Source organism: Symphalangus syndactylus, chromosome 1, assembly GCF_028878055.3.
Source record: "Symphalangus syndactylus isolate Jambi chromosome 1, NHGRI_mSymSyn1-v2.1_pri, whole genome shotgun sequence".
Lineage (NCBI taxonomy): Eukaryota > Metazoa > Chordata > Mammalia > Primates > Hylobatidae > Symphalangus > Symphalangus syndactylus.
Genome location: NC_072423.2, coordinates 30308321 through 30322300, shown reverse-complemented (window position 1 = coordinate 30322300; position 13980 = coordinate 30308321).

Sequence of the window (13980 nt, the reverse complement as noted above, 5' to 3'; positions counted from 1 at the left end):
CATTTCATTGATAATTTGCTAATTGCAAAGAAACACAATCTGTACAATGGAGGACCCTGAGTGTCTCATTTTAACATCACTAATAGTGGAACTCTCTGAATGATATTCTGGCTTGCAAGATGTAGTATCCACCAACACTTAGGAGATCTTCTTGCTATGAGGCGTCTTGCTAACTGGCTTTTTGTTTAACCTTCTTCTTTCTAATCAAGCCTTTAGACCTAACCTGCAGTTTGCAGGAAATAGAAAAATGACATTAATAACTCCAACAGGAAACAATCAGGATAATCCAGGATGAGGAAAAATCCAAGACAATAGTCTAGTTCCTGCAAAAAGTCAATATAACAAACTTTAAAAAGTGAGGAACTGTTACAGATTAAAAGAAACAGGAGAACCACAGCAATGTGTGAAATCTGGATTCTAGTTTGATAGAAACATATAGCAGACATGTTGGGAACAAAGATGGACATTTAAATTTGAATCTGTTATTCAATTCTTTAGATAATTATTTTCTTAGATCATAATGATCTTGTAGTTAGAAGCATATCTTCATGATGAACATAATTGACTTTCTTTGTTTTTTTGTTTTGTTTTGTTTTGTTTTTGAGACAGAGTCTCATTCTGTCACCCAGGCTTGAGTGAGTGTAGTGGTACAATCTCGGCTCCCTGCAACCTCCACCTCCTGGTTCCAAGTGATTCCCCTGCCTTGGCTTCCCAAGTAGCTGGGACTACAGGTGCACACCACCATGACCGGTTAAGTTTTTGTATTTCTTTGTAGAGATGGGGTTTCACCATGTGCGCCAGGCTGGTCTTGAACTCCTGACCTCAAGTGATCCACCTGCCTCGGCCTCCCAAAGTGCTGAGAAAGACCAGTGTGGCTGGAACAGAAAGAACAAGGGAGACAGGGATGCTGATTTGACTGAGAGGTAAAGAGAGGCCCAATCACCCAATGCCACCAGACCATATAGAGGATGCTGATCTTTATCTAAAGAATATTGGATAGTTATAAGTGTGAAAGTGATATGATCTGATTAACATTGAAAAAGATCTCTCAGGCTATGATATAGTGAATCAATTGGAGGGGACTCAGTGTAGGAGAGTAATTTACAGGCAATTGTGAAAGTCCAGGGGAGAGACAACAGTGGCTTAAAGCAGGGTGCTGGCAATAGAGATGGAGAAAAGCCAAAGAGTAGAGAATGAAAGAGGCATCAAGGACTGCTCTTGGGGCTCTGCTTGGACCTATAGAGTAGAGAGCTCTAAAGGGCAAATACATTCATTTAGAATGATTACAAGGCTGGATGCCATGGTTCACACTCGTAATCCCAACATTTTGGGAGAGCAAGACAGGAGGATTGCTTGAGGCCAGGGGTCTGAGACCAGCCTGGGCAATGTAATGAGATCCTCATCTCTACAAAAAATAAGATTAAAAATTAGCCAGGCATGCTGGTGTTCACCTGTAGTCCCAGCTACTTGGAAGGCTGAGGAGGGAGGATCATGTGAGATCAGGAGTTGTAGGTTACAGTGAGCTATGAAAATGTCCCCGCAATCCAGCCAGGGTGACAGAGTGAGACTCTGCCTTAAAAAAAGAAGAAAAAGAAAAGTGAATGATTACACGCTGAGTTTTAGATATGCTGCTTTATAGGGATCTTCAAGCTATCAGTGTTAGCACATAGTCCAATGGGACATTGCCTAATTTTAGATATTCAAAATGTAGCATTTCCAAATGAGGATTCTACTTTGAATAGTTAGTCTGAAAAAGAACACACTATGCCAACAATCGTGTCATTGCTCAAAACGCATCTAAGTTTCCTCCTTGAACATTTTGCTGAGAGCCAGTTTGCAGCTTCTCTACCATCGTCCTTGGATTCAAAAGGTGCTTTTCAGATATTCTCTAAACTTCTCTGTGTATACCAACCACAGCACTCACCCTAGGCTTTGCATTGTCATTTTATTTGCTGTATCTCTAGAACCTGAGCTCTTTTAGTTTGCTCACCCCTGGATTCTGATGACATATATAGTCGGCTCTTGATAAATATTTACTAATTAAGCATAGAAAAGTGATCTTGTTACTTTACCACCTCACCATAATTTTATCCAATGTGGTCCAGCATCATTGACTAACTTGTTTCCTAAAGTGGCCTCTGAACAACTTGCCACAGTTTCCAAAATAACAAAATCAACTCACAAATGACCAGAAAAAGAAGAGGAGGAAGGAAAAAGGAAAGAGGGATAGAGGAAGAAAGGAAGAAAAAGAAGGAGGAGAAAAAGGAGAAACGGCTCCACATGAAAAAAAAATGTTGCAGGCTCTGAGTTATTCTTTCAGATATGTTTCCTAACGGATACTGGGATCACTGTAGGGCTCCCCAGAGTCACTATTTTGAAAAGGACTTGTCCTACTTAAATACTCAAAGCCAGATATAGTAAAGACAGCTAGTCTACACACATCCCATACACAACATAGTGAAGATAATAAGTAACAGCCACATTAAATAGCCCAACCCATATCACACAACTCTGAAAGTTCACCAGAAAACCTGGACTGGCCATTTTATAAATTTATTGTGCATCATCTGCACTTGAGGCATTTCTTAAAAGTACTGATTTCTGAAGCCTATTGAGTTAGAAACTCTGTATATACTCTGATGCCTGTGTAGCTGAATGAAACACAGATAGAAATTTTTGGAAGCCTGTGCTCTCTGAGCTCTGGTCGTGGCTCTGTCTCTTAATATTTGATGACCTTGAGAATGTCACCTAACTCCTCTGGCCTCAGAACCTCTGCAAAGATGGAATTCGTTAGCTGATTTCTAAAGTACTTTCTAGCTCTCAGATTCTATGTTAAACTCTGCTGCTTTTGCTCTCAGTCTGGCACAGCATACTGAACACTATTCTTAGTCCACGTGTGTAGATGCTGAACTGTGCTCTGATTGGCTGGGCAGCCTGGGCTCTGACCTCACATTCATTCTCATGATTAGGATAACCGTTAAATGACTAATCTGGTCTAATTTTCCATCTTGCACTGTGTTGTCCCACACCTCAAAATTTGATAATGATTCCACAAACTAAAAGGACATGTCAGCTGGGAACATATACTTCAGGTGGGTCTCTACAGGTGAGCAGGAGACACATAAGCGAGAAGGGAAGGGGTACTTGAGGCAAGGACAAGAGCATGAGCAAAAGCATGAAAATAGAAGTGGGCAAAGAATGCCTAGGGATCACTTCACCATGATCAGAGTGCATGCACCCAAGAGTGGTTGGATCCAAGAGCAGTATTTCAGACTTCAGAACAAAGTTTAGTTTTGTGTATTTCCAAAATCAGAGCCAGACAGGAAGAGAGGGTTCCATAAAGAATTTTGCAAGTTGGAAAGAGTGGGCTACAATAGTATGTTAGAGTAAGGTTTTCTCATAAAAATATAATAGAAACTGTTAAACTCACACTTTGCGTGTGCCATTTAAAAATGAATCTTACAAATTGGCAAACATAAACATCCATGAATGCACAAAGGTAACTAACTGGGGAAGTGACTGTGAGTTTCCAGAGACCACTCTCTTTCAGAAGTGAGTAGAGAATTAGATTGTGCAGGCAGGAGACATTTGGTTGGGACAAGGCTTCTCTGCCAACTCAGCTTCTGCCGTGTCATGAGTCACAGAACTGGCAGGCTCTGAGTACACGTGCGGTCTTAAGACCCTCTATGCTTGCCAGTTCTACTGGGTAGATGGTACCCAACCAATGCTCACTTCTTGGGGAAGGAGTGTTTTGAGTGAAATTTTTCCCTTGGGAAAAAGAAAGCATACACAAACATCCTTTATAATAGATTGATAAAATGTCCCCAAAATTCAGAAGGGGAAGAGTCTACTCGATCGATGGCTGGGTTTTTCCTTTATGCAAGATAATGTAGACTGAAAAGGAGTTCATTGGCTGCCAAGACTCCCAGGACAGGCTGCTGGCAGCAGGTTCTTTGAGAAAGGCAGCAGATGGCCTCTGGGGGCCATGGGGAGTTGGCCAAGGTTTCCCTGGAGAATCACTGGATTTATGTCCCAGTTACTTTAGGCACACATCCCCCTAGGCACGAAGCAAGCTCAACCCCTCTTTAGGATTTTAAAACCTGGAGTATGTGTGTGTTGCAAACCACAGAAGACAATGGTTCTACCCATAAAAGAGGAAAGCATTCCTCTACCCAAAGTCAGCCTAGATAATATCACTTCTACAGGAAGCCTTGAGCCAAACAGTAAAACCATTTTAGTCGACCTTGTAAATGGTTTTAGGGGACTCAGAACTTTTTCACCTGCCCTCCTCATCTCAAGTTGGTTAATTAGTTTTCTAACTTGAATTACACTATTTGCTAATATTTACAACATTTGCTAACTTGAACTAAAGTGCCATGAGTTTGATTAAATTGAATAACCTTTCCAGTTGCAGTTTTATATTTCTAGAGGGAGTTCACAAAAATGAGGAAGGCCTTCAGTAGCCTAGACTTCAGCTAAATTCTATTTTAACCTTGAGTGAATTCACATTCATTGGATACTCATTCCTGTAAGGTACCTACCCTGCTAGGATGAAGCAAAAACAAACAAACCAGAACACGCACAAAAAATGAAGCATGGTGGCAGCTCTTTTTTAAAATGTCACCACTAAATGAGTATTGATAAGTACCAATTCTGCTCAACATCATACTTCAAGCTATCAAGTGAAGGGAAAGGGTGTGTACTCAAGGATGCTTTAATCTAGCAGGAGAAATAGGACTCGCACATGAAATATTATAATAGGAAACAAGACAAACCACAGTTGGATAGATTGGTGCAGTTGCCTTGCAATAAACAAAATATCGTTTCGTAAACTTTCCACTATGATGTATGTGCTTTATTGTGCGATTTTGATTGAGGTTTGACACAGTTGGCTACACCCTCAATAAAAGCCTTCCACATCCAACCTAAGGAGTGTAGACACCTGTTGGAGAGGTTGGATGCCATAGAGGGAATCATTTGTCCCTCCCTCAAGACAGGAACTGTTACTCATCTTAGCTGAGCACTTTGGGAACAAAGCAATGCCGAGATGTTCCAATCTGGGTTGTCAGATCATTCATTTTGGAAAGCTTTATACATACTGTTCTTTGCTTGATAAATATGAATACATTTTACATTTTAAGTTTTTATTTTCTTTATTGCTCTTCTACTTTTTAAAACATCTTTCTAGAGTAGGCAAAGAGATCACATAACAAGGACAAGAAGTAAAGGAGAACAAGGACCTGATATCTCCAACATGTGTCTTGCATGTGCCTGGCTCTTTACCTAGTCACATTGCTCTGTCTGCCTCTATTGCCCAAGTGTCCACCTCTGGATATCCAAACCTGATCAGCAACTCAAAGCACATCAGATGTCACTTCTAGTATGCCCTCCAAAATCTTCATCTTGAGCAAGTATGAGCCCTCTTAGAATACTTGCTGATTCTCTCATAGTGTTTAGCACTTTCTTCCATATATAAATATTTACATATACTGGCTCCTAATATATATATACCATGCATATCTGACATACTTTAATATGCCCTGCTGCACTGCAAATCTATTACAGCATCTTATAAGCAGTCCACATTCAGTAAATACTTGTTGGAAATGTTTGCCGGATGAATAAATTAATTGATCAATGCAGAAGAGATGCTCCCAAAGAACCTAACACTTTTATCCAATCAGGACACAAAAATGGAGATAAAGTCATGTATACAGTTTAGGCAGATATACATCCTAGGTAAAAAGTGGTCAACACATCAAATCAGTGGTCAGTTCCATTGGCATAGTCTATCTCCTTCCAGACATAGAGATTTGGCTAAAGTCAAACAAGGAATCAGCATACAAGCTGAAGGCCTCATTTTGGACAATCTGTCTCAAGATTCTGCTTCTGTAATAAGCACATTTTCCTTTCTTTCCCTTAGAATTGAGGGGATAACTGGGGAAAAGGCCTACATAAAATGTAAACATTTGTTGGGAATTACTGTTGCCAAGGCTCTTATACTTCCCTGAATTGAAAGTGAAACCTACCTCTACTAATAGATTTTAAAATGAGAAAATATAAACTATCAGCAAAGCAGTACTTCCCCACAAAATATTAAAAATAAATTAAAGCGGATGTTAATATGATATGAGAGAAAAGAGACAGGAACATAATCCACCAGTAGACTGGCAGAATAGCATGAGCATTCACTGGAATGATTTTTTTCCCTTCATGACCAAATTTAGGCTAAATATCATAACAACCATTTCTTGAGAATCACTTCATGCCAGGCAAGTGGAAATTAGCTTTTATATGTTATCTAATTAATTTATAACAATCCTTCAAAGTCAATATTATTGTTCCCATTTTACAGATGAGGAAACTCAATGCTCAGGGAGACTAAAAAACCCTGCCCAATCTATCATAACTAAGATTGTATCATAGCTACTGTAATTCACCACCTTCTGCTATAAAAGCAAATCATAAGATTCTCCATTTCCTCAACACACACAGGCTTCGACGCACACATATCCTAGCTCTGTCTCACAACAACCCTTTTCTTAATTAGGCCTAACTTCAAAGGACAACTTGTGGGGCTGTAACCAAAAAGTGGAGAAAGGCCCAAGAGCTGCTGAAGATAATGCACAAAGTAAATTACCTACATCAAGGTATTGTATTGTCAATTATAGTGTTTATTAATATTCCTGATTCCAATTATCTCTTCTACTATGCCAAAGCTGTTTTTATACTACATGAAAAGAAAAATGCAATCAAGATGCACATTTGCTATCTGTATATTAAGATCTTCCCACTATTCAAGAATGCCTAGACTTTGTTCTTTTCCATCTCCACTGCCATCAAATTGCCCCTCTCTGTGCCCCATCCCACAGCAAAGAGCCCCCAGCATTTGGCCCTGAATAACCCTAGGAACCAGGAGGCTTGAGCTGTCTTGCGAAAACTCCAGTTGAGTTTGTAGTCTAAAAAGGGATGAATCTGGAAAAGCTTCAGCTAAGCATTCAAATTTCCTGCTCTTTTATCTGCTGTGAGTTTTGATGTCTCACCCATTGTCCCAGCTGCTTTGAAAATAGCATAAATGCACCATAAATCTCATTGTTGGGTGACATCCCCCACACAAAAGGCTGGTGGGAACAGCAGCCCCTCTACACTCTCGGTGCTCTGTGCTGCCTGCTGGTTGCTTACAATGCCCCCGGAGCAAGGGAAGGAGGATTACTTCATGGACAACAGCAATCACTTCAGCTTCCAAGAGCTCAATCTTCAGAACCTAGATGTTCCTAAAAAGGAGACTGGAGCAGCTGGAAAGGATATGAGCTCCATCATCACAACATTTAAATTTTGCATTTTGAACCAAGCTACTTTGCAATAAACTGTTTTGCCCAACAATACCTCCAAAGCATGTTTCCTTGTCTTTTTGGACATATAGTCATAGCCACTTTCTATGGCCCAAATAAAGTTCTAAATATGATATTTCAACAACAACATCAGCAAAGCAAGAAGTAGTACATCTCTGGGTGTTCAACTTTGCCTTTCAACATAAGAAGCAAGATTTATCAGGACTTCAGCAGGCAAGGATTAATAGAATGAATCACCTGATTTCCCCTAAAGGTTTGACCTAGTGTGTGATTTGTGCCTGCTAAGCTAGTATTATGATGAACAATCTCTTTTATTAATGTAACTAAAAATGGAAACTATGTTAAGACCTTACATAACCTGAAATGACACGTGGCAACTGAGGGTCGCCTCTCCCACAAGGTCTTGGTGCCTGAGTTACATTGGCATCAAATGAAAAGAATTGCAAATGTGGAAGCATTTATTCTACTATCTGTACTGTGCCTTTATCTAAGTTAGATCTTACAGCTTTCATAGCATAAGAAAAAATATAAACACAAGTTGAAGTCAGGTTATATTAGATAAACATTTTTAACACAGAGATGCTATATATTATCTTCACCATTGTTAGAAATAATAACAGTTAATTTGTAAGATGTTTCTCACTCTAAATACCCACATTTTAAAATATTAAATAATGTTACTTATAGAAAAAGTTTAAATAGACATTATGCTGTGGATGTTATTGTTTTAGATTCTCTCAGACCAGAAAGTTACAAAAAGCAAAGTGAAGATAAATTATTTATATATTATAAAATATAATGGGCTTATATCTAAGTCTAGGGAAAAATATATTTATGAATATATACAAATCCCATTTCAGTTACCTCTGCTCATTTAGAAGGTAAGATGTCTTTTGGTTCTGAAATCTCTGAATGCGTTGTCTCATTCCATGACATTTTAGAAAAGATATTTTTAAAGCCAGAGTCTAGTCAAACAGTTTATTTTGAAATACTTGAAACTTGGTTATGATGTAGTTGCTTGATTGAATCTGACTGATGATTTTCAAAATATCCGCTGGCTAAATTAAAGCTGTAAATTTTACAAACAAATTTCTATGTCTAGGCCAAAGGTTGTACATCCGGTCTGCAGTCATGTTTTGCCTGTTCAGCACAATGTTTTTTTTTTTTTTTTTTTTTAAGTTAATTAGATGCTAACTTTTAAAAATCAAGAGATTTTCATTTTTAAAATTCTAAATTCTTGACTTCTTTGAAAGAAAATTCTACATCTGGCAATCCTGGACCTAGATTTCTGCAACAGGAAGGGTTTCAGTATCAGGTGCCTGCTTTAGATGGAACATGGATCTTAAATTCATCATTGCTGCTGCCCAGCTTGTTCACCAACATACGTCTGCTGCCTGGGCCCTCTAAGCAGTTCAGTTTACAGCCCCCAGTGTAGACACAGCTTGCACAGCTTGAATGTCTTCCTGTAGTTAGAAGTCTTGCACAAAGTGTCTCTGTCACACCTAGGAAGCACGCATGTATGTGCCCTGCATGAGGACAATCATGCAGCTCCCATGCAGGTTCTTGTTTTCTGTCTGATACGGTTTGGCTGTGTCCCACCCAAATCTTATCTTGAATTGTAGTTCCCATAATTCCCTCATGGTGTGGGAGGGACCCAGTGGAAGATAATTGAATCATGGGGGCAGTTTCCCCCATACTGTTCTTGTGGTAGTGAATAAATCTCAGGAGATCTGATGGTTTTATAAGGAGAAAGCTCTTTTACTTGGCTCTCATTCTTTTCTCTGGTCTGCCACCAGGTGAGATGTGCCTTTCACCTTCCACCATGATTGTGAGGCCTCCCCAGCGACGTAAAACTATAAGTCTATTAAACCTCTTTCTTTTGCAAATTGCCCAGTCTTGGGTATGTCTTTATCAGTAGCGTGAACATTTTCAAACTAATACACTTCCTCTTTTCTCTCTCCCTCTCTCTCTCTCTCATTATTGAACCTAGACTTATACTTGATTAGGACCATCAGAGTACATCACAGTGTACGACACATGAATTGAGTTGATACCATAAGGGAAAGACTTTGGGATGAGAAAATACATTAATTTCACAGGTATTTTCTGAATGTTCACTTTATACCCAGGCACTGATTAAGGTACTGGAGATACATCAGTACACTAAACAAGCCAAAAGTTTGCCCTCATGGAGCTCATATTCCAGAATCACCCATGCTTTACTGCGGTGAGTTTGCCTTCTCCAATAACCTAAGACAGTCTCTAGATCCGCTCCTCTTTCCAATCAATACAATCTCATCAAATCCAGGGAGGTTAAAATTATATCTGCAGGGTGGTGAACAGACTTCCTCTTATTTTCCAACTGTAAATAACAGACAGGAGATTCTTCAGTAACTCCCAGCCCACATCTTGCCTTGCTGGCAATGAGAGGGATGGTGGGGCACCGCTGGCCAGTAGGGAGCATGGAGACTGACTGGTGTGAATTTATTGACCCTCAGTCCTGACTACCCCCTTTATAAATGAAAACAGTGAGGTTTACCAGGGCTAAGTGACTTGCTCAAGGTCACACAGTTTCAGAACAAATAGAAGTAACTAGTCCCTACCTAGTCCCAGTTTTCCCTGAGACTTCCTATGTTTCTCTTGTCCCTGAACCCAGTCCAAAGAATAATTTCAGCAAGTCCACTTAGCTCTATTAGTGACCCAGAGGGGGCTGCAGTCCCAGGAATATTGGGTCTTGAGTGACTTCATGCCTTAACTATTTGAAATGACTTCTTTGATCTCTTCCTCTGGAGGAAAATAGAGTTTACAATCCTTTAAGAATTAATTGTTTAAACCATGCCAAGTATACACTAATAACAATAAAACTTTAATTAAAAAATAGCAGAATAATCTCAACTGAAAAGCAAATCATTCATTCATTGCTTTTACAATAGAAATGGAAGGTTTATCATGAGTCAAGCATTGATCTAAGTAAAAAAACACTGAAAAGGTCACTAATCTCTTCTAATGGAAAGAGAATGATAAGGCAAATAACCAAGTAAAAATAAAAGCCTAGTTAGTGACATGAATAGAAAAAAAAACTGGGCTGGCCACCTCTAATGAGGTTTCACTTAAATTGAGACCTAGATGACATAAATATCTGGGGGAGAAGCATTCCAGACTGAGAGAATAGCTCAATATTAACTTCAAGGCTGATAATAAGATTGGGGTAGGAAGGGAGTAGAATGGTCAGTTGGCTTGGCACAAGATGAGTTACGTACAGAGTTGTTCAAGAGGATGTCTGCAAGCTCAGCAAGGGGCATTCTATGTGGGTTATTAGCAATTTGAGTTTTATTCTAAGAGTAATGGTAAATCCTTAGTCAATCCTAAACAAGAGAATAGCATTAAATAATTTGTAGCTTATAGAGCTTACTCTGAATGTTACATGAAAAATTATGGAGGGCTAGTAGGGAACAGAAGCTGGGAGATGTATTAAAAGTCTATTGCTGTGCATAAGACATTTATGCGGTTTTGCTCTGTGTCCCCACCCAAATATCATCTTGAACTGTAATCCCCACATATGGAGGGAAAGACCTAGTGGGAAGAGATTGGATTGTGGGGGTGCTTTCCCCCATGCTGTTCTCATGATAGTGAGTGAGTTCTCATGAGATCTGATGGTTTTATCAGGGGCTCTTCCCCCTTTGCTCTCTCCCCATCTCCTGCTACCCTGTGAAGAAGGTGCATTGTTTCCTTTTCACCTTCTACCATGATTGTAAGTTTCCTAAGGCCTCCCCAGCCAGATGAAACAGAGTCAATTAAGCCTCTTTTCTTTCTATTTGTTTATTTATTTTTCATTTTTATTTTTATCTTACTTTAATTTCCAGGATACATATGCAGAACATGCAGGTTTGTTACATAGGTATACATGTGTCATGGTGGTTTGTTGCAACTATTAGTCTGTCCTCTAAGTTCTCTCCCCGTGCCCCCCACCTCCCAACAGTCGCTGGTGTGTGTTGTACCTTTCCCTGTGTCCATGTGTTCTCATTGTTCAACTCCCACTTATGAGTGAGAACATGTGGTGTTTGTTTTCTTTATAAATGACCCAGTCTCAGGGAAGTTCTTTATAGCAGTGTGAAAACAAACTAATACAGACATGATAGTGGCTTGGAGGAAGGCAATGCTTTCCAGCTTAGATGCATACAAGGACCACCTAGAGAACTTAAAAAGAGGAAAGAAAAACTAAATAAGGCTCTGTCCCTGTCTTAGAGATTGCAATTTACTTGTTTTGAGGTAAGGCCTAAACAAATTTTAAAAACTTGTTTGCCAGGGTTGAGAATCACTGGTATAATGTGAATGCAGTGGAGATGGAGTAAAAGAAACACAGTTAGGTTACGTTTTCAGGGTAAATTCAATAGGACTTCATGATGAGTTAGGTGTAGGCAGGAAAGGAAAGAAAATTATAAGAAGTACTTTTCCACTTTGGGCCTGAGAAACTAGATTAATGGTGGTTCTCTTTTGTGAAATGCTAATATCTAAGAGAACATCAAGCTTAGGCAGGAGAAGTAAGGGTTCTGTTTCAAATGTTAAATTTCAGATGCCTAACGAATGAAGAGATCTAGTAGTCAGTTGGATATTCAACTCTGGAAATCAGAAAAGGGGCCAGAAATAGGTATGTGTATGTGTGTGTGTGTGTGTGTGTGTGTGTGTACCTGATTCATACATACATGGTATTTAAAGCATTGAAGACTGGAAGAAATTATTTACAAGGAGAGTGTTTTGAGAAAAGAGGAGAAACCAGTACTGAACCCTAGGAATACCCAATATTCAGAGTCCTACAGAGGAGAAGGAGTTAGCCGGAGAAGAAGCAGCCAGAGAGATAGTTGGAAAATCAGCATGTAGAGTGTCTCTAAGAGGGAAAAAATTCATATGTTCAAGAAGGAAGAAGTCGTCACTTTTTTCAAATGTGGTTGAAATGTCACTTAAGATAAGGACAAAAGGAGGACAGCTGGATTTCACAGTATTAAAGTTATTGGGCATATTGACAACAGCATTTAATGGAGAGCAGTGAGGAAGGGAGCTAATGGGAGAGAAAAAGAAGAGAGTTCACTGAGACAATGATCAAAGGAAAAATTTTTTGGGAAGGACAACAGAGACATGTAGCAGTAGCATTGGCGCAAGGACTTATTCATATATCTATTGAAGCAGGAAAGATAGCCAAGGGACGAAGCTTAGGAATGGATGCTGGTAGATATGTAGGTTAGTTACCTGCTGCTTGATTTGACTTTCTGAATAAAGTAAGTACTGAAGTCACAAGGTGATGGAGAGGCAGACTTGGAGGTAAGGCAGTCTGCAAAGAGAGGGGAAAATGTGGAGCAGTTGTTTTAGAGAATGGTACAGCAACCACATCAGGGAAGCATCATAGAAATTCTGGTTGGGTGCCCATTGGAGGTCTGTGTTATGGAATTTTAAGTAAGAACTGGCAGCACAAGTGTGTTTTCTTTTTTCCCAACAATGTTCAGTTGTTTGGGTGCAGGGACAGAGTAGGTTGGTAACTGAATTTCATGAGAATTGGAGTTTGCCAATGAAATATGACAAAGTGAGAAGTGGGATGAAGAAAAATGTTTGCAGGAGGTCAACTTGGATCAAAGCAAGGAGGGAGGAAAGTAAGAACATCTCTGGGATGTAATAGGATGAGGGAGAATGGCAAAGTAGCAAGGTCAAGGGGTGAATGTCTTCATTAGTGATATGGTTTGGATCTGTGTCCCCACCCAAATCTCATGTTGAACTGCGGTCCCCAGTGTTGGAGGTGAGGCCTGGAGGGAGATGATTAGATCATGGAGATATTGCTCATGAATGGTTCAGCACCATTCTCTTTCTGCTGTTCTCATGGTAGTGAGTGAGTTCTTGCAAGATCTGGTTGTTTAAAAGTGTGTAGCACCTTCACCATCTCTCTCTTGCTCCTGCTCTGGCCATATGATGTGTGCTCCCACTTTGCTTTCCAGTATATTGTTAAGTTTCCTGAGGCCTCCCCAGAAGTCATGCAGATGCCAGCATCACGCTTCCTGTATAGCCAGTGGAACTGGGAGACAATCAAACCTCTTTTCTTTATAAGTTACCCAGTCTCAGGTATTTCTTTATAGCAGTAGGATCTAACACAATTAGCACACGGAAAATAGAGCCAAGGATTTTTCAAAAATATATCACAAAGCAATAGATAGAAAGTTGCAAAAAGAAAGGGCACTCTGAGTAGCGGCCAGAATAAAACATTGTTGTGTACACTTGGGCAAACGGTGGACACGGCACAGTAAGTATGAGCAAACAACCTAAAGTGATCCAGAATGAAAAAAGAACTCCCCTGCAAAAGAAAAAAAAAGATTGACATTTGATTCCTCATTGCTGCTACTGGATTCAAGAGGACAATGACATGAGATTTTCAAAATGACTTTCATCATTGTATTTTAAAAGTACGCAGTGAGCCGAGATCATGCCATTGCACTCCAGCCTGGGCGACAGAGAGAGATTCCGTCTCAAAAAAAAAAAAAAAAAAAAAATGGAACTCCCACAACAAAAGACAATAACAAGCAGGGAGGCAGAAGAAAACCTGTTGGATTTTGGGACTAGAAGTAGTTAGGATTGTCCATTCTCCTGT